Below are 23,370 nucleotides of genomic sequence, written 5' to 3'. Positions count from 1 at the left end.
AAGCAATCATAAGCCACATCAGCCTACAAATTCTGAGCACTTCCAAACACAAGGTAGATAGAACACTATGTGACTATATCACTTGTATGTAGAATATATAGCTTCCAGGAGTTCTGTAGGTATTTATGATTCACAGGTAAGACAGTGGCATCTAAATTGTTTAGACTAAGGAAGCTAAATCCAATCAAAGTCAGCAAGGTCACTAATTGAACTGAAATTCAAGGTAAGCAAAATTGTGGCAAAACTCCTTAATACAGCTAGAAGAAAACAGAACCTTGGATAGCTCCATACTCTACTGGCTGACTCTCAATTGCTAAAGTGGCAATCTAAGATATTATCTCTATATACAAAGTGCTAGAGCGGGGTCTTCCAACTTGGCCCTTTTATGACTTATGGACTTCAAATCCCAGAATTCCTCAGCCAGGCACACTGGCTGAGGAATTCTGGGAGTTGAAGTCCACAAGTCATAAAAGGGCCAAGTTTGAAGACCCCTGTGCTAGAGCATCTAAAATGCATATAGGCTAGCAATGTGCTGATTTGGTATTTTCTTAATTTTCTGAGGCTGAAGATATTTTAGTACAACTCATTCTCTAATCCAAGATAGAGGGTTTGACTATTGATCATAATTTCAATTCCTCATCAATTCATGAACCACAGCCATACAAACTTTCTTTGCTAGGTTATAGTTATTCAAAGAATGCAGATAAAAAATTGTACAGTTACTGATCCCCAAAGGAAAGGTTTTGCATCCCTTTGCTGAAAAAAGTCCTACAAAAATTTTAAAAAGTATGGGAAATAATTTAGCAGGACTTTTTATAATAAAATGCAATCCCTGCCAAATATCATAGTAACTGTATTTCATATGTCACTGAAAATGGCAGAACACATATGATCTTTACTGGGTTTCCAAAAGAGTAAGTTTAGTCAGAAAATCTTCATGTGTTTGGACCTACCTAATACTTGGCAGAGAGATTGTCAACATAGTCTACATCTGGGAAATCTAAAAAGGTTCTCAGAAGAAGGCAATGGCAAACCACTTTCACATTATTGACAAGAAAATAAGATGTAGGACACAAGCTTGACTTGAGGAATCTTTACCTTTTTTTGAATATACAGTATATCACTATGGTAATGAAAGGTATTCATAATATCTTGCCCTTCCAAAAATTAGTCTCCAGAAATTTCAGCTCATATGAAGGAAGACTTGACCTTTAGTTTTCAGATGATCTGTTCTCTTATGAAAGTGCCCAGCCAATAAAATTTTACACCATAAAACAACACACCATTTCTCAGTCCCATCACTGTCAAAGATCCATTTGAGGATGATATAAGACAGAGGTCCCCAAACTTTTCGGCACCAGGGACCAGTTCTTTGGACATATCCCTAATCTTACCTGTTTCTGGTATAAGTCACAATGTATAAGTTACAACTTTTAATTTATTATTATGGAAACTTTGGTCATGTGGATTCATCTGGTACTCATCTTAATGCATTTACTACATTAAGTGCTTACTTAGTATTAAATAGCAGTCATTTAATGCATACTTTCTACTTCTGCACATTTTAAAAACAAAATACTGCTTGTGCAGCATTTCTAAAATGCCAAAGTGCATGCTTGCGTATGGGCACTCACAAGCACATGGGCATATGAATAATAACATTAAAAATACTATTGATTGATTCTAGAGATAAAGTCTTTAAACCTGACATTTAGAGCATTCAAAATGGTAACTGCATACTCGTATTGAAGTTTCAAAAGTCAATATTTAGAATGTTCAGAATTTGCTTACCAGCCAGAAAATCTATCCTTTAATATGTTATAATACAGATCTGTAAGCACAAGTTTGCTTATTTTTTAAATATAATACTATCAGACATATTTTTTGGGGGGGAAATGCCTGCTTTTGATCCTTCAGGCCTGGGAACAATAAGCTTCTTCAGCTAATTTCGTAACAAGATTGTTTACAATATAAAAAGGACAGGGAAAAATAGAAGAACATGAAATGGAAACATCTAGCAAGCCCACTGCATGTATGTGTATGTATGTACAGGTGTATGCATTATTTGTTTGCCCATCTCCCTACAAGGTGATCCTGGTTGGCTTAGAAGTAACTAAAATAAATAAAAAATAAATAAGTATTAAAACATTAAAACTACACAGATTATGATTATAAAATTATACTAATTATAATTATACTAATTATACTAAAATCAGGACCAAGAGACAGATGGGACTGGGGATGGATGGGATGGGGAGTACCCCCCCTTCGGGGCCCCAGGTCAAGTGGCGAAGCCAGTTTTGATATCCTTCTGAATGCCAAAAAGGTGGGAGCAGTTCTCATCTCCAGTAACACAGTGTTCCATAGGGATGGAGTCACAGTGGAAAAGGCCCTTCTCCTTGAACCCGCCTGCTGGAATTCCTTATCAGGTGTGATCTGAAACAGCTTTCCTCCACTGGCATGAGAGGGGCAGGTTAGTCCCATTGGGGAGAGGCACTTGTGATGATTTCACTTTCTAAAGAACATTTTTATGCAGGAGATTTATTTGTGGATTTTAAAACAGATATGATTCCATGTTTTTGAGAAGGACTTCTTTGTGGCTCCTTTTATGTTGCCATGTTCTGATCATGATTTTTATCATTTTGACAGGTTATTAGATATTTTTACTTTGACTTTTTTATATACATAAAGACTGTCAGAGTTTTGCAAAATGACAAGAGTGTGAATAGATAATATAATAATAGACATATAAAGGAAAAGTGATAGAATAAGCAGGAGCATGGTTCTTTTAGGAATGAAAAGAAGTTTTGTCCTTTCTCCATCTCTTTGCAGATTTAATACACTTCTTGATTTCTTTCGGTCAATTAAACCAGCACAGAAAGCTCAGGCGTGAGACATAAAAGAAAGCAAATATCATCCTACATCCATATTTCTTACAATATATATTTTGTACACAAAGAATTTGGTGACCCAGCTATACCCACATCGTTTTTTAATGTTACTTTATCTCAAGATCTAACAAAGAAGGTTTAGCATTTACTAGATGCTCATTTCCAGAACACATGATGGTGCAGAACATTTTACTAAAAATATAAGGTGCAGACATAAAATTCCACTACTTTGCTGTCATCTTCATTAAAATGTATACAAGAAGAAGGGCAAATATCATTTTAAGCAAGGGTAAAATAAAAAATGATTGACTGTCTATATCTCTCCAGTATGACAAAGATGAATAAAAAAAATAGTTGATACTATTTTTGATACTCGTCAGCAAGGCAAGGCATTAAACCAAGCCAGCATAAAAGCCCTATGCAGTGTTGGTATTGTGATAGTTAAACAAATTCTACTCCTATTCCCTACAGGTAGTGATCTTCAGGGCTGAATTCATATCATCTTGAAAGTCAGAGTCATAAATTAAACAATCTTTTTAACAAGATTAAAAATCCAGAATGGTTACAAATTAGGGAAAAAGGAAATCAAAGACAGAAGCTTTTCTACCAAGCCTGCTTCCCATCTGGATTCATAATTAACTGCCAAATTTAACTGGATTAACCAGCAAGAGCAGACACTGATTCAACCAAAGGGGATACCATATACTTTTATATACTGAAACCAAAACCTCAGTTAAAGTAGGCTGTATATGGGACCTGTTATCTTCATTACATCATCTTCTAATTGTATTCTAATGCCCTCTGTTATATTGAAATTATATTTAAGAATCAGCAAAATGTCTGGGGGCAATACAATATTAAATATATACTTTCCATAAGGTCATAGCTTGGAAAATAGCCATTAAACATTTATGGAGTTCAACATGCTATTCTTATAATTATATTTCTTTGATGGTTATATTCCATTTATATTTTGGCAAAAATGATAACTTTCAGTTGTCCTAAAGGTGTTTTTTCAAAAGGCAACTGGACTTCAGTTTTGAAAAGCAATTTTTTTTTTTTTGCAGAGAAAAAATGAAGAAAGTCCAGTTGCCTTTTGGAAAAGCACCTTTCGGAGAACCATGACCTGGATGATTTAGAATCTCTACAGACAACTTTCAGTTGTGTTAGTTCCTGATCAGTAGTCCTTTCTGACAATACTATTAAGCACCCATGGAGTTTTTCTTAATACAGTAGATATTATAAAAGTACTAATACATCACCTATATACTGTACAAAAGTGTGGGAATAAATTTGACCAAATTTTGCAGATAAAAATCAGAGCTGGTAAGGAATTAATATAAAAATTAAATACAATGCAACCAAAATACACCTTTGTTTCACTCCTTGCTTTGTGAAGATTACTTCTAACTTTTATAGAAATACTTTAATATAGCCTCTGAATAAACAACAGGAATCATCTACCTATGAAGAATATGTCAATATCTTCCATAGCTTGTCCCAAGGGATCATTTCAAAAGCTGACTTAAAGTCAACAAAGGTTTCACACCAGTCTCAGAAGTATATATATTTTCAGTTACACACTAAATCATCTTTGCCTGTCTTACTAAAATGTGTTTATTTGTGTATTTGTATGTTCTTTTACTTAAATCAATTGAGGAGTTTCCAATATATATGCCTAACATAAAATTTACTTATCAGTGTAATTCATTAGTATTAGTATGATCTGTTTCCTTTCCCTTTTTGCAGTTTGAAATTGATTTTTGATTGATTATTTGCCATCAAGTTATTTTTGATCCTAACAACTACATACAGAAAAATTTTCTCCATGACAGTCTATCCTTAGCCCAGTCTTTCAGATCTTCCAATGGTGCACCATTGCCATTATAACTCAGTCCATCTGCCTTGCTGCTGGTCGCCCTCTTCTTCTCTTTCCTCCCACCTTTCCCAGCATCAGCACTGTCTTCAGAGAGCTAAGTCTTCCTATGATGTGCCCAAAATAGATTGAAATTCTGAATATAATAGTCCCTTAAAATGTTAGTAGTTCGGTCAATACAACTATAGAAAACTCAAGGACTGAGATCAATCAAGAGCCAATAGCTTTTTTATCAGTTTTCTAGCATTTTCCTATTTTCCGCTATGTTGCTAATTTCATGAAATCACAGGCTGTGCAGGCCATTAATTTAGAGAGACTGGATTAAGATCCAGTCATAATGAGTCTAATATCTGCTGCAAAAATGGAGCATTAGCAGATTCATCTTGGATTACTACAAGCAATCTTTAATTAGCACCAAAAACCTTCAGGCCATAACTAGGTGTTGAAATGTTGACTGATCTCCAAGTGGGCATTCTTTTTTTCCTATACTTAAATATCTATCTCTCTGTCTTTCTAGGGTCTATTTTCTGTAACTGTATATATGCTGCATAAATGTTCTTTGTTATGAACGTATGGCAGCACACTTATTCTACCTCCAATTTGGTGTGATAAAAGTAATAGTTTGTTGACTTTGCAAGATTGCAAATACCTTCCTTTTTAAGAAACTGCAACATTCTGAACTTTATAGGTTGCTTAATTTTGATGAACTCTTCATAGTGTTGTGATTCAGGGTCAGCCTGTGGGTTCGGCAGTTGGGTCGGACGACTCAGAGGAGGAGGAGGGGGTTGTTGAAGAGCTTGCTGATGATGGCCTTGAGGCTCCGCAGAGCCCTCAGCCGGGCCCCTCCCACCTGGTCACGACGGAGACCCAGCTGTGTGAGCCTGACAGCGTGGATAAAGATGACCCACAGCTGGCCCTGTTCAAGGATGCCCGACGCAGGAGGCAGTCAATCAGGAGTAAACAGAGGAAGGCAATGGGGCACCTCGGAAGGAGGCAGAGAGAGGCCACGCCCTGAACTGTATTTAAGGGGAATGTGTGTTTAGGAGGCTCAGGTTTGCATCTTATTCAAGTGAGCTTTAGCTTTTTATCAAGGTGGAATCATGAAGAAATATTGGGATTCATGACAGAATCAATGAATGAACACACACAGAGAGAGAGCCTCTCACTTCTTTTTCATCAGATCTACTATAAGCAAATGAAACTAAAGAGATTCCACTTATTTCTTTGACCTTCCAATTAAGACAGTTAAAATTTTGAAGTATTTGACTCTTTGCCAGAAAGTAATTAAATGCCAAGTAGATGAACAGAGATTTCTGCCAGATTTCTCTCTGTAAGGGATGGAAATGACTTGACTTCCTTTCAGAGCTCTCTAGCTGAATAAAAGCATGGAAGTACACAAGACTTTAAATTGCTTGATTCTTATTATCTCCTTTTCACTGTCTGCTTTTATCTTTTCCCACCAAAAGTACCATCCCTGTAGTATTGTTTTGTAGTCCATTGCATTTCTGAACACAGACCAGTGCATTTTATAGGCCTGGCCTATTCAAGTCACATTGGTGAATAATGGGCTATGGGGATTAAACTACCAGATGGTTTTGGCTCAGCATATTATGAGAACCCAGTCATGGTTCTTTGCAAGTAATAGTTTTGGCTTAGTGTGATTTCCCAATGCAGTTACTGATAGATTTAGCAATTATGGCTATATTTACTGCAATTTATGAGCCATTTTGCTAAAACTCCTGCTAAACACTGACAATAGGCATATCATATTTAAATGGAAGATAATAATGCATAATGCTGTTCAGTTAATCATGGTAGATAGTCAGAATCAATATCTACTTCCTGTCCCTGGTGTCCTGCTCCCATAGTTTTCAGTGAATGATATGCTCTAGTATTTGAGGTCAGAATCAAACTTTAATTTAAGCTTTCTAAAAAGTAAATGAAGAAAGTGCACCACCATCTGTTTTTCTAGACGTACTTAGGTCTAGAGGTTTGATTCTCATGAAAAGATATAAAGAAGATGTTAAGAACTACTACCCTTGATATGTTGATGACTTATAATTCCAGGCATCCCATTCTGCTGGTTATTCTGGAATTGCACTTTTGAAATATGTGTTGTGATTCAGGGTCAGCCTGTGGGTTCGGCAGTTGGGTCGGACGATTCAGAGGAGGAGGAGGGGGTGTTGGAGAGCCTGCAGAGAACAGCCCTGAGGCTTCGCAGAGCCCTTAGCCAGGCCCCTCCCATCTGGTCATGACACAGACCCAGCTGTGTGAGCCTGACAGCGTGGATGAAGATGACCCACAGCTGGCCCTGTTCAAGGATGCCCGACGCAGGAGGCAGTCAATCAGGAGTAAAAAGAGGCAGGCAATGGGGCACCTCGGAAGGAGGCAGAGAGAAGCCATGCCTTGAACTGTTTAAAAGGGGAATGTGTGGGAGGGCTGGTTTGCTGAAGGCAACCGTTTGAATAGCTCCTGTTTCACGGTTCGTGTTTGGTTTTGCTCTGTTTGCTGTTTTATGTCAATAAATTTGGCAGGCTTAGTTCCAGCCTCTTGCCTTTTTGTAAAGGGGTTGTCCCTGCCTTTTCTGCAGGGCCGGTAGTAGGCTGGTACAGAACAATATCTTGTCAGCTTGTATTAATGTTAGCTAGAGAAGTGTGATTTCAATTGAATAAACAATATGTATATCTCAGTGTCAGGAATTTTATATTAAAAAATGGACCTGACTAATATAAGACTCCTACTCCCGATGTCATTTCCTTAGATCATGAAACACACATGACAGATTTATATATATCCTTGGGAAGGATTCCATGGATGAGAATCCTCAAGGGGAAAAACAATTCAAGAAGCTTGAGAAATTTTGAAAAGTGAGATTATAAAAACCCAGTCAAGCCAACAAAGAAGAAAAATAACAGCTCTCAAAAGAAACCAGCATGGATGCATAAAGAAGTCTGTGATAAATTGAAAGATAAAAAGGAAAGTATAAAAACTGGAAAGAGGGGCACATAACTAAGGCCAAATATCAACAAATAGTCCAAGCCTGCAAAGATGAAGTGAGGAAAGCAAAGGCTCAAAATGAACTAAGATTTGTGACAAAAGTAAAAAAATAACAACAAAAAAAAGCTTCTTTCAAAATGTAAAAAACAAGAAAAAAGTTACGGAAATGACTGGTCCATTAGAGGGAGAAAGTGGCAAGAAGGTGACAAGCAACAGGGAGAAAGCAGAACTATTTAACTCATTTTTTGCATCTGTCTTTACACAAAGGGAAAAAACAGTCCAACCTATCAAAAACAGTACCATAAAAAACAGATTAGAAACATAAGTTAAGATAGGCAAGAAAATGGTAAGTGAGCACCTGTCCACCCTAGACAAGTTCAAATCACCGGGACGGATGAATTACACCCCAAAGTTCTCAAGGAACTGGCAGACGTGATCTCAGAACCACTGAACTATATCTTTCAATGATCCTGGAGCACTGGGGAACTACCAGAGGATTGGAAAAGAGCTGATGTAATTCCCATCTTCAAAAAAGGGGAAAAAATGGATCCAGGATACTACAGACCTATCTGCTTAACCTCAATACCTGGGAAGATTCTGGAAAAGATAATCAAGCAACAAATCAGCAAACACCTAGAGGCAAACAAAGTCATTACAAAAAGCCAAGATGGGTTTGTCAAAAGCATATCATGCCATACAAATCTTATTGCATTCTTTGACCATGTGACAAAATTAGTGGACCAGATGAATACTGTGGATATCATTTACTTGGACTTCAGTAAGGCATTTGATAAACTAGACCACAACCTACTACTTAATAAGAAAGAAAAATGTGGGTTAGACAGCATCACTACCAGATGGATTTGTAGCTAGCTGACTGGCTGTACTCAGCATGTGGTCCTCAATGGAACTGCATCTACATGGAGGGAAGTGTATACTAGGGTGCCCCAGGGCTCTGTTCTGGGCCCAGTGCTCTTCAACATCTTCATCAATGATTTAGATGAGGGGATAGATGGGGAAACTCATCAAATTTGCAGATAACACCAAACTGGGAGGAATAGTCAACACTCCAGAAGATAGGCTTAAGATACAGGAGAATCTTGACAGACTTGAACATTGGATGTTATCTAAGAAAATAAAATTCAATGGTGAAAAAAGTAAGCTTCTATATTTAGGCAAGAAAAAACAAATGCATCGGTATAGTATAGGTGGTACCTTGCTCAGTAGTAGTAACTGTGAGAGAGATCTTGGAGTCCTAGTGCACAATCACTTAAATATGAGCCAGCAGTGTGCTGCAGCTGCCAAAAAAGCCAACACAGTGCTAGGCTGCATTAACAGAGGGATAGAATCAAGATCACGTGAAGTACTAATACCACTTTACAATGCCTTGGTAAGGCCACACCTGGAATATTGCATCCAGTTTTGGTCACCACGATGTAAAAAAAGATGTTGAGACTCTAGAAAGAGTACAGAGAAGAGCAACAAAGATGATTAGGGGACTGGAGGCTAAAATATATAAGGAACAGTTGCTGGAATTGGGTATGTCTAGTTTAATGAAGAGAAGGATGAGGGATGACATGATAGGGATGACATGTTCCAATATCTCAGGGGTTACCACAAAGAAGAGGGAGTCAAGCTATTCTGCAAAGCACCTGAAGGCAGGACAAGAAGCAATGGATGGAAACTAATCAAGGAGAGAAACAACCTAGAACTAAGGGGAAATTTCCTGACAATTAAAACAATTAATCCGTGGAACAATCTGGCTCCAGAAGTTGTGAATGCTCCAACACTGGAAGTTTTTAAGAAGAGACTGGATAGCCTCTAGGGTTTGGACTAGAAGACCTCCAAGGCCCCTTCCAACTATTATTATTGTTCTTGTTCTTGTTCTTGTTCTTGTTATTGTTGTTGTTGTTATTATTATTATTATTATTATTATTATTATTATTATTATTATTATTATTATTATTATTATTATTATTATTATTCTCTGTAGTAGTTCTTCACAGCATAAATGGGAACATTTACATTCATTTATTGAGGCTAATGGGCTAACAAATGTATTTTTCAGCCATCATCCTCTTTCACCTTTATTATAAAAGCAACTTTTACATTTAATTTTAAGAACACTATCTAGAATTTTTCCTCTCACACTGTATATTTTTGAAGGCAAATCACTCTGAAGGCCACTAGGCTGATAGAATGATAGTAAAAAGTGATATGTAAGCCTTCATAATCTGTCAACATACAGTTTATAAACAGGAGCATTTCTATGCCACGTGCTTCAGGCTCTGAAATAAATAGGATCCTAAACTACTTCTAAAATTGTACCATTGCCTACTGCATGAGCTATATATCTGGCAAACAGGATGATTTAGTAGAACAAAACAAACTAGAAGAAAATACTATCTTTTCTCCCTGCATTTAGACAGCATTTCCATTAATTCTTGTCTTTGAAAGTGCCTCTATATAATTATGCATTTCAATTTTTCACTTTGTTTTTACAGCCAGTTTCATATGCATGCATTTACAAAGTACATGGTAAAAAAGTATTTTCAGCTCCCATAAAGAATCTGAAGCAGAAAAAAATGTGAGGAAATGTAGTTATCTGTACATCTTGCCTGCAATTTAATTTCCATTTGAGTTTATACAGCACTAAATCAATGTTTCTCATTGTGCTTTATTACATTAGGAATGAAATAAAGTATTTACAATATATATGCACATGTATACTGTGTGTATGTGATATTTAATGGGTGCTCACACACACATATATGCCCACCCTTCCATTGCTTTCCAGCTTTAATGAAAAATAATAACTTTGAGACATAAAACTATCTCAGGTTTTATTATAAATCAGATCATTGTTTTTTACTTATATGAGTTTCTTTGCTGCCAGACAGCCTAGAATCACTGGGTGTCATGTCTGCCATCTCCAGCTTATGTTCTTCGTTGGCATCCTACCATAAACTGCAGGGGAGGAGGAGAGGAATTTGGGGTGGTAGCATGTGGGCCTGTGAATGAGAAAAAAAATGGCAGGAGGGGATACACATTGGCAAGAACCAGAGGTGCCAAATCAGAATAAACCAGCCTCCAAGGATATCTGGCCTGGGAACTGAATGTGAAACTGCATTTAGATGCCAAGTTTTGAGCCATTCCCAAAACAACATGAAAGCATCCTATTGGACACTGATGGACTAGTCAACGGTGAAAGGCCAGGGAAAGCGGGAGGGGGTGGAATTGGAACCTTTACATGACAATCTTCAGATCCAGCTTTACTTTTGCTGCAACCATTTAGCTTTAGTAAAAGTACTTACCACTTCAACCAAATGGAGTCTAGAGTCTAACTTTGAGAATTTAGGCAGCATACAAATGTAAACATTATTATGGTTGGTCACATAGTCAGTCAGATATTTATCCACATATCAAGTCCTTCCTAAATTTTAAAGTTGTGGACACTACTGTAATTCTTTTGAACTCTTGTACTGGATGCCTTTGCCAACAGAATGATAATCAATTGCATTAGATCTTTCAGTTTTTGTAATTATTCTTGTTAATGCCATCAAGTTTCAGTAGCTAGCATAATGATACAAGGGCGGTGATGGTCGATCTCTTTTGATGGTAACTCACGTGGCATGATGATAGTTGACCTCAGGCAGTAAGACTTACAGGAGACGATGGTAGTCAAGTTCTGGTAGCAGCAGCTGGCGTACAACAGTCAGATCCTAGTAACAGCAACCTGCTTAGGATGATGTTAGACAGTCTCTGATAGTAGCAACTTGCCTATGACAGTGTTGATCAGTTTCTGGTAACAGTGACTTGCCTAAGACAATATTAGTCAGTCTTTGGTAACAATGATTTTCCTACAGCGATGATAATCAGTCTCTGGTGTCCGGAACTTACCTAAGACGATGGTAATCAGTCTCTCTCTGGAGCTCACAGGGGCCCTCCTTTATCCACTCTCCTCATCTTTCTCTCCCCTCACTATATGTAATCTGCCTCTTCCAGCGGATCCTATAAAAACCACTCTACCTCCCACTAAAAGACATATCCTCAACCCAGTCAAACTCTTTCCTGGCATTCGCTTTGCCCAGCTGACTCCAACAAGAGAGAAGAAATAAAACTCCCCAACCTAGCTTCTCTCCCTCTCTTCACCTGGCCTTCTTACTCTCTCTCTATCTCTTTGCTCAGCTAGCTCTGGATGGCAGGCTCCATTAAGCTAAGCTCTCTCCCTTTTCCTCAGCTGGCTTTGCCCAATCTCTGCCAAAAATCTTCCTCCTTTCTCTTTCTCTCCCCATCGGCTTCCTCCTTCCTCTTCTTCCCTCCTCAGAGCCATGCCTAACCGCCAGACCAACAGCAGCTGCCAGAGCTCCTCATTTCCCTGCCAGATCAGCAGGGCTTCCACAAAACCTCTCAGCTGGTCCCATTCTCACCCCAGCTCCACTACACTTGATTTATAACCATTCATTTAGTGACTGTTCAAAGTTACAATGCTGCTGAAAGAAGTAAGTTACAAAACTGGTTTATACACTTATGACTATTGTAACACACCCATGGTCATATCATCAAAATTTGGATACTTAGCAAAATGGCCTACCGTATTTTCCAGCGTATAAGATGACTGGGCATATAAGATGACCCCCTACTTTTCCTGTTAAATTACCGTATTTTTCGGACCATAATATGCAGCTGACCATAAGACACACCCAGTTTTTAGAGCAGGAAAACAAGAAAAAAAATATTCTGAACCAAATAGTACTGGTATACTAAAGCAGGGCTTTTCAACCTTTTCATCCATTGTACCACTTTTAGGACAAGGCAATGTCCAAGTATCACCAGTCGCCCAACAAGGTGTCAAAAACTTGACCCACCCCCCCAAAAAGGAAAAAAAATGATAAAGTACAGGTAGTCCTTGGCTTACAATGATTCACTTAGTGACCGTTCAAAGTTACGACAGCACTGAAAAAAGTGACTTATGACCATTTTTCACACTTATGACATTTGCAGCATCCCCTGGGTCATGTGATTTACATTCGGATGCTTGGCAATTGATTCATATTGTTCCAGGGTCATGTGATCGCCTTTTGCAACCTTCTGACAAGCAAAGTTAGTGGGGAAACCAGATTCACTTAACAATCATGTTACTGATTTAATTTCTCTCTCTCCTTCTCTTTCTCTCCCTCTCCCCCCTCCCTCTTTCTTTCTCTCTCCTCTCTCCTTCTTTCTTTCTCTCTCTCTTTCTCTCCCTCTCCCTCTCCCTCTCCCTTTTTCTTTCCCTCTATTTGTCCCTCTTTTTCTCTCCCTCTATTTCCCTCTCTCTTTCTTCTCCTTGTCTCTCTCTCCCTCTTTTTCTCCCTTTATTTTTCTTTCCCTCTATTTCTCCCTCTTTCTCTCTCTCCCTCTATTTCCCTCCCTTTCTTTCTCCTTCTCTCTCTCCCTCTTTCTCTCCCTCTCTATTTTTCTCTTTCCCTCTATTTCTCCCTCTTTCTCTCTCCCTCTCTTTCCCTCCCTCTTTTTCTCCTTGTCTCTCTCTCCCTCTTTCTCTCTCTCCCTTTCTCTCCCTCTCTTTCCCTCTCCCTCTTTCTCTCTCTCCCTCTATTTCTCTCCCTTTCTTTCTCCTTCTCTCTCTCCCTCTTTCTCTCCCTCTTTCTTTCTCCTTCTCTCTCTCCCTCTCTTTTTCTCTTTCTCTCTCTCTTTCTCTTTCTCTATTTCTCTCTCCCTCTCCCATTGTCCGTTCCTTCCTTCTTTCCTTCCTTCCTTCCTTCCTTTCTTCCTTCCCTCCCTCTTCGTCCTTCCCTCTCCACATTAGAGCAGTACCTGTGGAGGCGGCCCTGCGGCCTGGCTAACTCTTTCAGAAAGCAAGCTGAAATGGAGTGAGGGATATTGACAGTAAAGCAAATTGGCCGATCTCGCGCTCCTGCAATCTCCCTTGTTCGTTTTCAGCTTCCCTTGCTACAAGAGAAAGCAGGCTGAAACGGAGCGAGGGAGATTGCAGCAGCGCGAGATTGCCAATTTGCGTTCCTGTCAATATCCCTCACTCCGTTTCAGCCTGCTTTCTCTTATAGCAAGGGAAGCTGAAACCGAGTGAGGGAGATTGCAGGAGCGTGCGATCAGTGTTTAACAGCGCGTGCCGATTCGTGCTCCTGGCAATCTCCCTTGCTTTCCACTTGCGGAGGTTGGGGCTGGCCATACGGATCAGCTTCAGACCATAAGACGCACCTAAGACTACCCGTATTTTCTGGCGTATAAGATGACTGGGCGTATAAGACGACCCCCAACTTTTGAGAAGATTTTCATGGGTTAAAAAGTCGTCTTATACGCCGGAAAATATGGTATATTTCTGACAATTGCAGCATCCAAAATGGTTGCTATTTGTGACATTTCCCAGGGATTTTCTGGTAAACAAAGTAAATTGGGGATACCAGATTAGTTTAATGACTATGTGATTTGCTTAAGGACTATATGATTCATTTAACAACTGCAGCAAAAAATATAGTAAAATTGGGTATGACTCACTTAACAACCAATTCACTCAGCAACAGAAGTTCCAATTCCAGTTGGAGTCATAAATTGAGAACTACCTGTAAATACAAGAGGATTAAAAAACATGCATTGCTCTTTCCTATTCTGTCATTGGTCCACTCAAAATCACTCCAGTGTGCTGTTTTCCTATTAATAAGGAGAATCTCTTTTTCTAATCTAGGTTTGTGGGGAAGAAAATCTACTCTTCTTGCATTTTTACTTCCTGGAATTGCAAACATGAAGATCTCATTTTACACCAGTGCCCAGGTGGTGCATTGGTTAGAATACAGTATTGCAGACTAACTGCCCATAGCCAAGAGTTTGATACTGATGGGGCCAACCTAGACTCAGCCTTCTCTCTGTCTGAGGACAGTAAAATGAGGACCCAGATTGTTGGGGGCAGTATGCTGCAAGTGCTGTAAAGCACTATGGGGTGGTATATAAGTCTAAGTGCTATTGCTATTGCATCTTAAGCAAGCATTTCCTGGAAATTGTTGGGTTAAAATGAGATAACCTGGCTTATACTTTAGAGTCTAGACAGTTACCATTGTGGTCCCATATCTAGAGCCTTTACAATGGGAAAGGCTGCTAAAAGCTTGAGGAAAATATTGTACTCTAGGCCAAAGAATGAGCTGTGGGAGAAGAACTGATGCTGGAAACTAAAAGAAAGGGTTGGCTGACATTTTTATATTTTTCACATATTTTGTTCTGTAAAATTATTCTGGGTTATTTTCAGATCCCTACTTGAATGCCGAGATTAAAGGTAAAGCTTTAAAAAACAATAAATGGAAGAAATATAAAGTGAGCTTATTTGACCAGAGATAAAATATATGTGTAGTGATTACTGGTAATAATTAACAGCCTTTCTTTTTTACCAGGATTGAATGATGAGGCTTTTTTTTGCTTTATTTCTTAAATAAAGTGATATGTTGAAATGCAAAGTGGATTTATTTGACTAAGATGAAAATATATAGGTAGTCCTTGAGATATGACTGTAATAGAGACTGTCCATTATGGTTGCATGTCATGATGGCTGTTAAGTGAGACCACCTTGTTTAATGATACCAGCCCCTTGCTCTTTCTCATGTGACCATGATTAGATGAATGTGGGGGATGCCTCATGGATGGGAGAGGCCATTGGAGGCCTAGCACAGGCTCACGCCTGCCTTCCCTGAGCCTCCCAAAGCTTCCCCTCACCCCCAAGTTATTCCATTCTCTGCTTCCTACCCCTTTGATCTCAGCAGGTCTTCCCCCCCCCATCAGGTTCCCTTAGGGCTTAGGCCTTTCCCCTTACACCAGGTCTTCGTAAGCCTTTTGCCATTTTGAGCATGCCTATAATGGTTGTTTTTGGTTTTTTTGGTCATGTTAAAATGGTAAAGGGCAAATGACTGCTGAGGCTGCAATGGCCGTAACTTTGAAATGGAGTTGTAAGGGCTATCTGTATGTGCTACTATTTCTGGTACATCTTAATACATTTTTGCTGATTGGGACTGAATGATGAATTTTTATAATTTGATTATCAAAAAGGGACAAAACATAAGAATATTTCTCTAATATTCCAACATTTTACTGCAATATTAGACAAAGCATTGGTACTGAAATTGTATATATTTGTCTGGAGAGAGGGGAGAAGTCACCATATATACAAACACACACACACAAACATACACACACACACTTATTTTTTTAATCTCTTTCGATGTCTCTTTCTTCTCTAGTTTACTTTTTATATTTTCTTATATTTTATTTGTTTTTTATCTTTGTATTTATAAATTTTAATACTTTTTCTTTTAAAAAAATAATGCTGTGTATGACTTGGCTTCTCTAAAGCTTGCCTTTTCCATTTCATCCATTCCATGCAAGGTAGAGAAACTGTTCCCAACCTAAGTCAGGTTAGATCAGGGAGGGCCCAAGAGCTGCAGTTCTCAACCATGCCTCCTCCCCTTTGTGACACAGCTTCTCCTCTCCCCAGCCTACATGGGTACACATGTTAATATTATTCTGCAAAGCAATGAAGACTGAATTATTCTACAGGATCTTTGGGACAGAAGGCTACCTGCACCATGGTGACTATCAACATAGATAACCATCATCATAATTTTGACATAGTTCTCTGTGTACTGAATTATTTTGTTTTACAGATGAAGGTAGCTTTATTTATTTTATTATTGTGTAGTTATTGCTTTATTCTACAAATGATACAAATGCTTTATTCTACAAATTATAAATGATTCAGAGATGTAAGTTTCAGCGGTATAGAAAACCAATCATCTTGTTTTAAAAAAATTATAGGATATTTGCAGTGTTAGAGTTATAGCATATTATTCTTGAACTGCATTAATCAGGTTTAAATTGCAGTCATGTTTCAAATAGTATGTGATCTGAGAAATCCTGATATTTTTTCCCTTTGACTAACAGCTTTTATGTATATATGTATGTATGATTTGTGATGGCAGAAATATAATTCATATTTGGTAGAGCAGCAGTGGACTAAATTAAAGTTCTTCCAGGTCAGATTCAGCTCTTAGATTGCCAGTTGTTCATCTCTGCTTAATTTAATATCAAATGTAAATCTTTTATAACTCTAGCTCTTTTATTAAAGAAAAGCCATCACTAAAAATATATGGGAATTTGTAGCAGGAATAGGGGTGGAAAAAGATAATATGACAATCATATTTTTGGAAAACAACCTAATCCCAGGCTGAATCAGGGACTTTGAGGTGGTCACTGTCATAAAAGAGCCTTGGTGGAGCAGTGGGCTAATGCCTCCTTAAGTAACACCAGCTGCCTGCAATTAGTGCAGGTTCGCATCCCACCAAGCTCAAGGTTGACTCAGCCTTCCATACTTCCGAGGTAGGTAAAATGAGGACCCAGATTGTTGGGGGCAATTAAGCTGACTTTGTAATAATGCCGCTTGGGGTGTGTGTGGAAGCCCTAATAAGCAGGCATATACATAGAATGAAGGCTACTGCTAAGTTTGTAATCCGCCCTGAGTCTTCGGAGAAGGGCGGGATATAAATGGAATAAAAAAAAATACCATGAGCAATTCATGGTTATCTTGGAAGATACAATCTTGATTTCATGTGTCTCAGTGGGTATCACTTTTCAGAGGCAGGTTTCTGAAATCATTAAATGCTACCCCAGGCAGCTTGCAGAAAAGATTAGACATACATGTCATAAATAAAAGTGATACACAAAACATACTATCACATTTGACCTGCTCTCTGACAAATTAAGGAACCTGAGGCTGGAATGCCACTGTTGCTTCCTTAGGATACCAGTTCTGTCACTGTGTTTTATTCTGTTTGTCAGCTACACACATCTCAGTCTGTTTTTCTGCCAGCTGCATTGTAATCTTATCATTGTAACCAGGGTCATTGTCACATGTCCAGCCATGTTTTTGTTTCAATCTGTTTTTACTATTAAGTGTGCATGTCCAAACAAAACTTTCTCACTTTACTTTCTTTTTCTCTCTGTGCTGTCTGGTGAGAGCATGTAGTCAGTTAGGAGTTTTTCTTTGTTTTCTGATTAAAGTTTTATTACAGTATGCTTCGGGTTTTCTTTATTTTACCTGATGTGCACCATGCATCAAATGAACCACGGTTCATCGCCCTCTGATAGGGAAGTTTTGATTTACCCCCCTGACAAGTTCAGCTTTCGAATATTATTTTTGTTTGTTTGTTTTAAATCTACTTTGACTTTCTTTAACTAAAGTTTAGGCCCTTTCCTCAAATAGAAAACATAATAAAATAACCAGCTTAATGAAATCAGGAGAACAAAAAGAACAGAAAATACACACAGTGACTGTAAAAATTCAGGTTACAACCCAAGTGTACACTTACTCGTGGGGGAGAGGGTATACCTCATTAATCTCTGTGAGGCTCACATATATACCCTGCACATAAACAAACACACACACAGAGAGAGAGACAGAGAAAGGTTTGCACTGTTAGTCAAATTATATTGGCTCTTAAAATGCAGGAGCAGAAATGCCATTGATATCCTCTAAGCCATATTGAACAGAAGGATTTGGCCACCTAGTGAAAAGCTATTAAAGGGAAAGTTATTAAAGAAAGTTGATACTTTCATTGCTCAAATAAAGTTGCTAAAAAGTCTTCCAGTAAACGTTTCTCTGGATCTATTGTGGCATATGTGTGTGGATTATTTTATCACTATGGAAGAATACATAAAACCAAAATAAATACAAGAGTGGATTTGTTTTGTGCTTGGAAAAAATTCAAATCCATCTACTCTGGCCCTAAGATAAGCCTTTAGGAAGCATGCTTATTTCCTTAAATCTGTTATTTTGCTTTCAACTTTTAATTTTGTTTCATCTACAGAGAAAACAGTTAACTTCGTATGTTACTACAGCCCATTACCTATATCAAGCACTACTTTTTCTTGCCCTTCAATCTTTCTTCAGATTATAGGCTAGAAGGTAGCTCTGATAGCCTTTATGGTTGTCTGCAAACCCTTTGATAGATCTTAGGAGAAATTGTTATGGTGTGCTGCTGTCTGAAGGTGTGTGGTTTTCTTGTCCAAAGGCTTTCCTCCTTTTCTGAATTACAGACTAGAATCAGTCACATTTGCAGCATTAAAGTCATTTAACAGCAGATCTATTCAACAACAAAGAGTATCGATCAAATTTCATATAGCTATGATTTGCCATTGCGAAAGGGAAGATTACAGCTACTCATGTCAGCAAGTTGCAATGCTTAACTTCATTCACACATAACACGTACAAACACACGATGTTTTTAAAAACCTAATCAACAAAAGGTGCTCGGTTTTATTTGCTGGATTATTTTGCATTGTACAGTAGTGTTATATCATCCTGGCAGTGGGAAAATGTCAAGTTATGTCAAGTCAACTCCTTTCTCAGCCATAAAGGTCAGTAGTTGACTTGGGCTAGCTCCTTTCTCTCAGCCCAAATTAGCAGGGTTGTTGTTATGGTGACAGGAAGGGGTATAGGTTGGCTGCCTTCATTTTCTGAAGGAAAGATGGGATATTAACAAACTCATAAACAGACAGGATTGGATAGATGGGCTTTACTAGCTACCCAAAATCCTTTGGAGAACTTCATTTCAAGTCCAGGAGGCTAATGCTCCTCATTTTCAGCTTTAGCATTACAGACTAATATGTAATGAAATCAGATGCAATTAATGAAATTTCAGTGTAATAAAATCGACTCCAAAAACAAAAGAGAAGAAAATAAATATTTGCTTTCAGATTAAATTTTGTTTTCTGAAATTCAGCAACTGAAACCAATGTATATGTTCACTTGGGTAAGTAGGAAACTAGCTATGGTTCTTTCATTATCACTTGCTCTAATTCTCTGCAAAACTGTCAAAAATATTGAAAACTTCTGTGTTTTCAATCCTTACTACTAATACTTACATTAATCATCATAACCAATATATTTAAATTCAGAAAGAAGAAACTGTCAAATAATTACCGGTACTACTAACATCACCAAGATCTGTCACCAAAATGTGCCACAGGTTATAATTATGAAACTGCACTTCGTTTGCACAAAGATAGAACTGTTTTCTCCAATATTTTCCTACCTAAATTTCGCATTCTTCACTATGCAGTTAACACGTAATGACTAAAATATTAATGAAAGTATTCTTGTTTTGGTTGACATTCCAATCTGGCTTTGTCTTGTTCACTGTCTGGCTGCTTTGTGACTCTAGACCAACCTTTCTCAACCTTGACAATCTTAAGATATGTGGACTTCAATTCCCAGAATTCTCCAGCCAGCTTTTTAAACTCTTCTTTCCATTTCAGAGAGAATCTCAAATCTGAATGGGCCATTATACCACTACCTATAAACCAGATCCTGAGATAGATATCATTCATCTGAAGTAAATAAATTACTTTAAAAAGATGCCAATTAGGCAAATAACTAAAATTTATTATTTATTATGCATAAATTAGAGGTAGGCACACTGGGGTCTAGGAATACTAAAATAATTCACACCCCCTAAAAGACCCCTACCCCATTCTCAAATAAAACAAAGTATCAAAAATTTATACAAAATATGCTAAAGTTTTGAATATTTTGGACAGAAGTCATTCAGGTCTCATGACAATTGGCATAATTATAAAGACCGAAAACTATTATTGTGATCTGATTATTCTACAGATACATCTTCAGTAGAATGCAATTTGTTATTTTTACTGGTACTGCAAAATTTTGAAAGCTTGCTTCATTTCAAACAAAGCACCCCTTTGAAGGTGCCTTTCTAAAAAGCAAACTGAAACTATCATATTGTGTCAGACCTCAAAACCAGCACAAAGCTGTTTGCACTTTCTTCTAGAAAAAGGATAGAATTGTTTGAAAAGCACATAAAATTGGCTATTTTGAATTTGGCTATTATCTTATGCATAGCATGTTTTATGATTCTGTAAGTCTAACCAACAAGTTTTCTCTGTATAATGCTCGCAGTTATCTATATTATTTTAAAACTCCTGCGAGTTTTAAATATCCATCAATCAAGTAATTACATGTCTTCATCTATCTTGATTGTTTAATTTTCTTGCAATTTTTTAAGGAAAATATGAATAAATTTTAGCAATAACTAGACTAAAATGACACACAATAAGAAATATCTAGTAAATAAGTATTTTTACAAAAATCATCTTAGAATACCCAGTTTCCCTGAAATTAAATAGGTTTTACCTTATCCTGAGTAATGAGATATTTTTTTTAAATGAACAGGAAGTGCAAGTGAAATTTTTTCTTTTATGCAATCTTCATACCTCAATTTAGCAAAAACAGCTATTACTGAGAAAAGGGTGAAAGTATAAAACAAAGTCATGGAGAATTATCTTTATTTCATACCTCTATATTTCCTATTGTGTTTAATTTATTTGGTTCATGCATTACGTTGAACTTTTTGTCTAATGGTATAATCATTCAAGATGAATAAAATCATCAGGATGTATAATCATTTTTCTTCTCCAATAAATTAAACATTGTATTGTATTGGCCTCCATCTTGTTTCTTGAACCTTTTTTTTAATGTTCAGTGCACAGAAAATGTCAGATGTATGTGTATATGTGAGGAAGTGCTGTGTGCTTGTGTTTAAGAGCTAAATCTGCTTTTTGAAAGCATAAGCATCTATAATGCCTTATACTTGGCTAAAGTAAGTTTAAAGAGTCACAGAGGTGATGAATTGATAAAAACTCCTCAGGTTTGCTTGAGTAGATTAAACCATAGAAAATTTATGTTTTTCAACAGTCTCTAGATTAGACTTCTCACACAACTTATCTTCCATATCTTGCTTCCACAGTTTTCTGGATTAGGTATGCATACTTATGAACCTGAGGGCCACCGGGGTGATTCCTTTATAATATGTGACTTAGAAATTGTATTAAAGTGTTTAATATGAACCTTTTTTTCCTTTTTGCCCTTCCTCCTTAAATCAATCCTGTTTATGTATAAGGAGTCTGGTAGGTTAGAAACTTTAGTCACTATTTAGGACTTAGCATTGTCTTGTTTTTCCCAAGTCCTCCTGGGGTCACTCAGGAGGTTTCTGGGAAGATGAGCAAAGAATCACAGGGCATATACTAGGTGTATTATAGAATACTATACTAAATTTGGAGGTTTTTTACTCTTCTTCACAAGCATTCAGGCTCAGTGGAGGCCAGCTGCTATTTCCCTAGCGGCTAGCCAATCTATTTTATATGGTTGTTTTTAAAAGAATAAAACAAAGACATCAAAGCAGGTTATAAATGCAAATCAAGGAAAATAAATAAATAAAATTTGTATTCTCATATACCAATGCCTGGGAAAATCAAGGGATTGTTGCATTAAGTAAGCAGCGAGCAGAAGGTTGAGAGGAAAAGGCTAGAATGTCCTTTCCCCCATTCTTCCTTTATTTTTCAAATTTATCTAGCTGCCCATCTCCTATATGTGACTCTGGTTGGCTTACAAACAAAGCAAATATAAAAGCATAAAAAAGAACAATACAATAACTTAAAAACAAAAAAACCAATATAAAACATATTTTTTTTAAAAAACACCTTCATAAAATACATAAAAGTCACAGCCAAGGTAATCCATTCATCCAAACAATTCAATACAGACCTTCCAACAGTCCTACTACACTGCCATGTCTCCAAGGTCATTGGCAAAACCAACTCTTCTGGGCCTTGCAAAAAGCCAGCAGGGTTGGGGGGCAATCTATTCTCTGGGGAGGGGGAGACAATGGTCCCCAGTTCAAGTGAACTTTTAAATTTAAATGACACAAGAAAGATTGCTATTCATTTTGGTGGAACAGTCTTCTAATTCTGTACTTTGTCTATGACCTCTAGCATATTCACAATTTCTGCTGCCTTTAGGTGTTGGGAACACCCATAGACATCAAAACAAACTTAGATTTCCTGAAATCTGGCAAAACAAAGGACCATATTCTGTGAGGTGGTCCTATTCAAAAGCCAACAACTTTGCTGAATTCTGAGATCAGTACTGCTCTTTTCTTACCTTAATTCTTTTAATGGCATGCCAGTATGTTGAATGGCTAGACCGCTCATTTTAAATGCCTTCTACCTTTGTTTTAAACAAAAGGCAAGTTCCCTGACCAGAAGAACAAGTTCTTCCTTTGTCCTCATCACAACAGGGACTTCTTCCTTTATTTGTGCTTAAGCTCTTTCTTTTTTGAATTGCAGTTGACGTTTTGCAAGTCCCATAAAGTCCATAAACCTTACTGTGGTGAACTCACTTAGCAATTTTTGCTATTTATTTGTAGAGGATGTGTGTACCAGAATGCAAGCACTATACTTTTTTTTCTCTGTTAGGCTAGCAACTGGATCCAAAATTGATTCAAGGGATTCTTTCAGATGCTCAGTCAGGCTAAATATTTTCTGAGAATGAATTAATTTTGTAAGGAACTAATCCCATATCATTTAGCTTGCCAATACTTGTCATTTCTGTGAGTGAAGAAACTGCAATTGATTTTGAGAGGTTTTTGATTGCTCAGCTATTGCTTATGTAGTCTAAGAAACATAGTCACTGTACTATGCTTGCCAACTGAAGAAACAGAACCATGCTTCATCTTTTTTATCATCTTCACTCTTGAT

The sequence above is a fragment of the Vipera ursinii genome, assembly GCF_947247035.1.
Source record: "Vipera ursinii genome assembly, chromosome: 4".
Taxonomy (NCBI): domain Eukaryota; kingdom Metazoa; phylum Chordata; class Lepidosauria; order Squamata; family Viperidae; genus Vipera; species Vipera ursinii.
The sequence above is the reverse complement of the archived record's forward strand: the minus strand, read 5'-3'. Positions refer to the sequence as shown.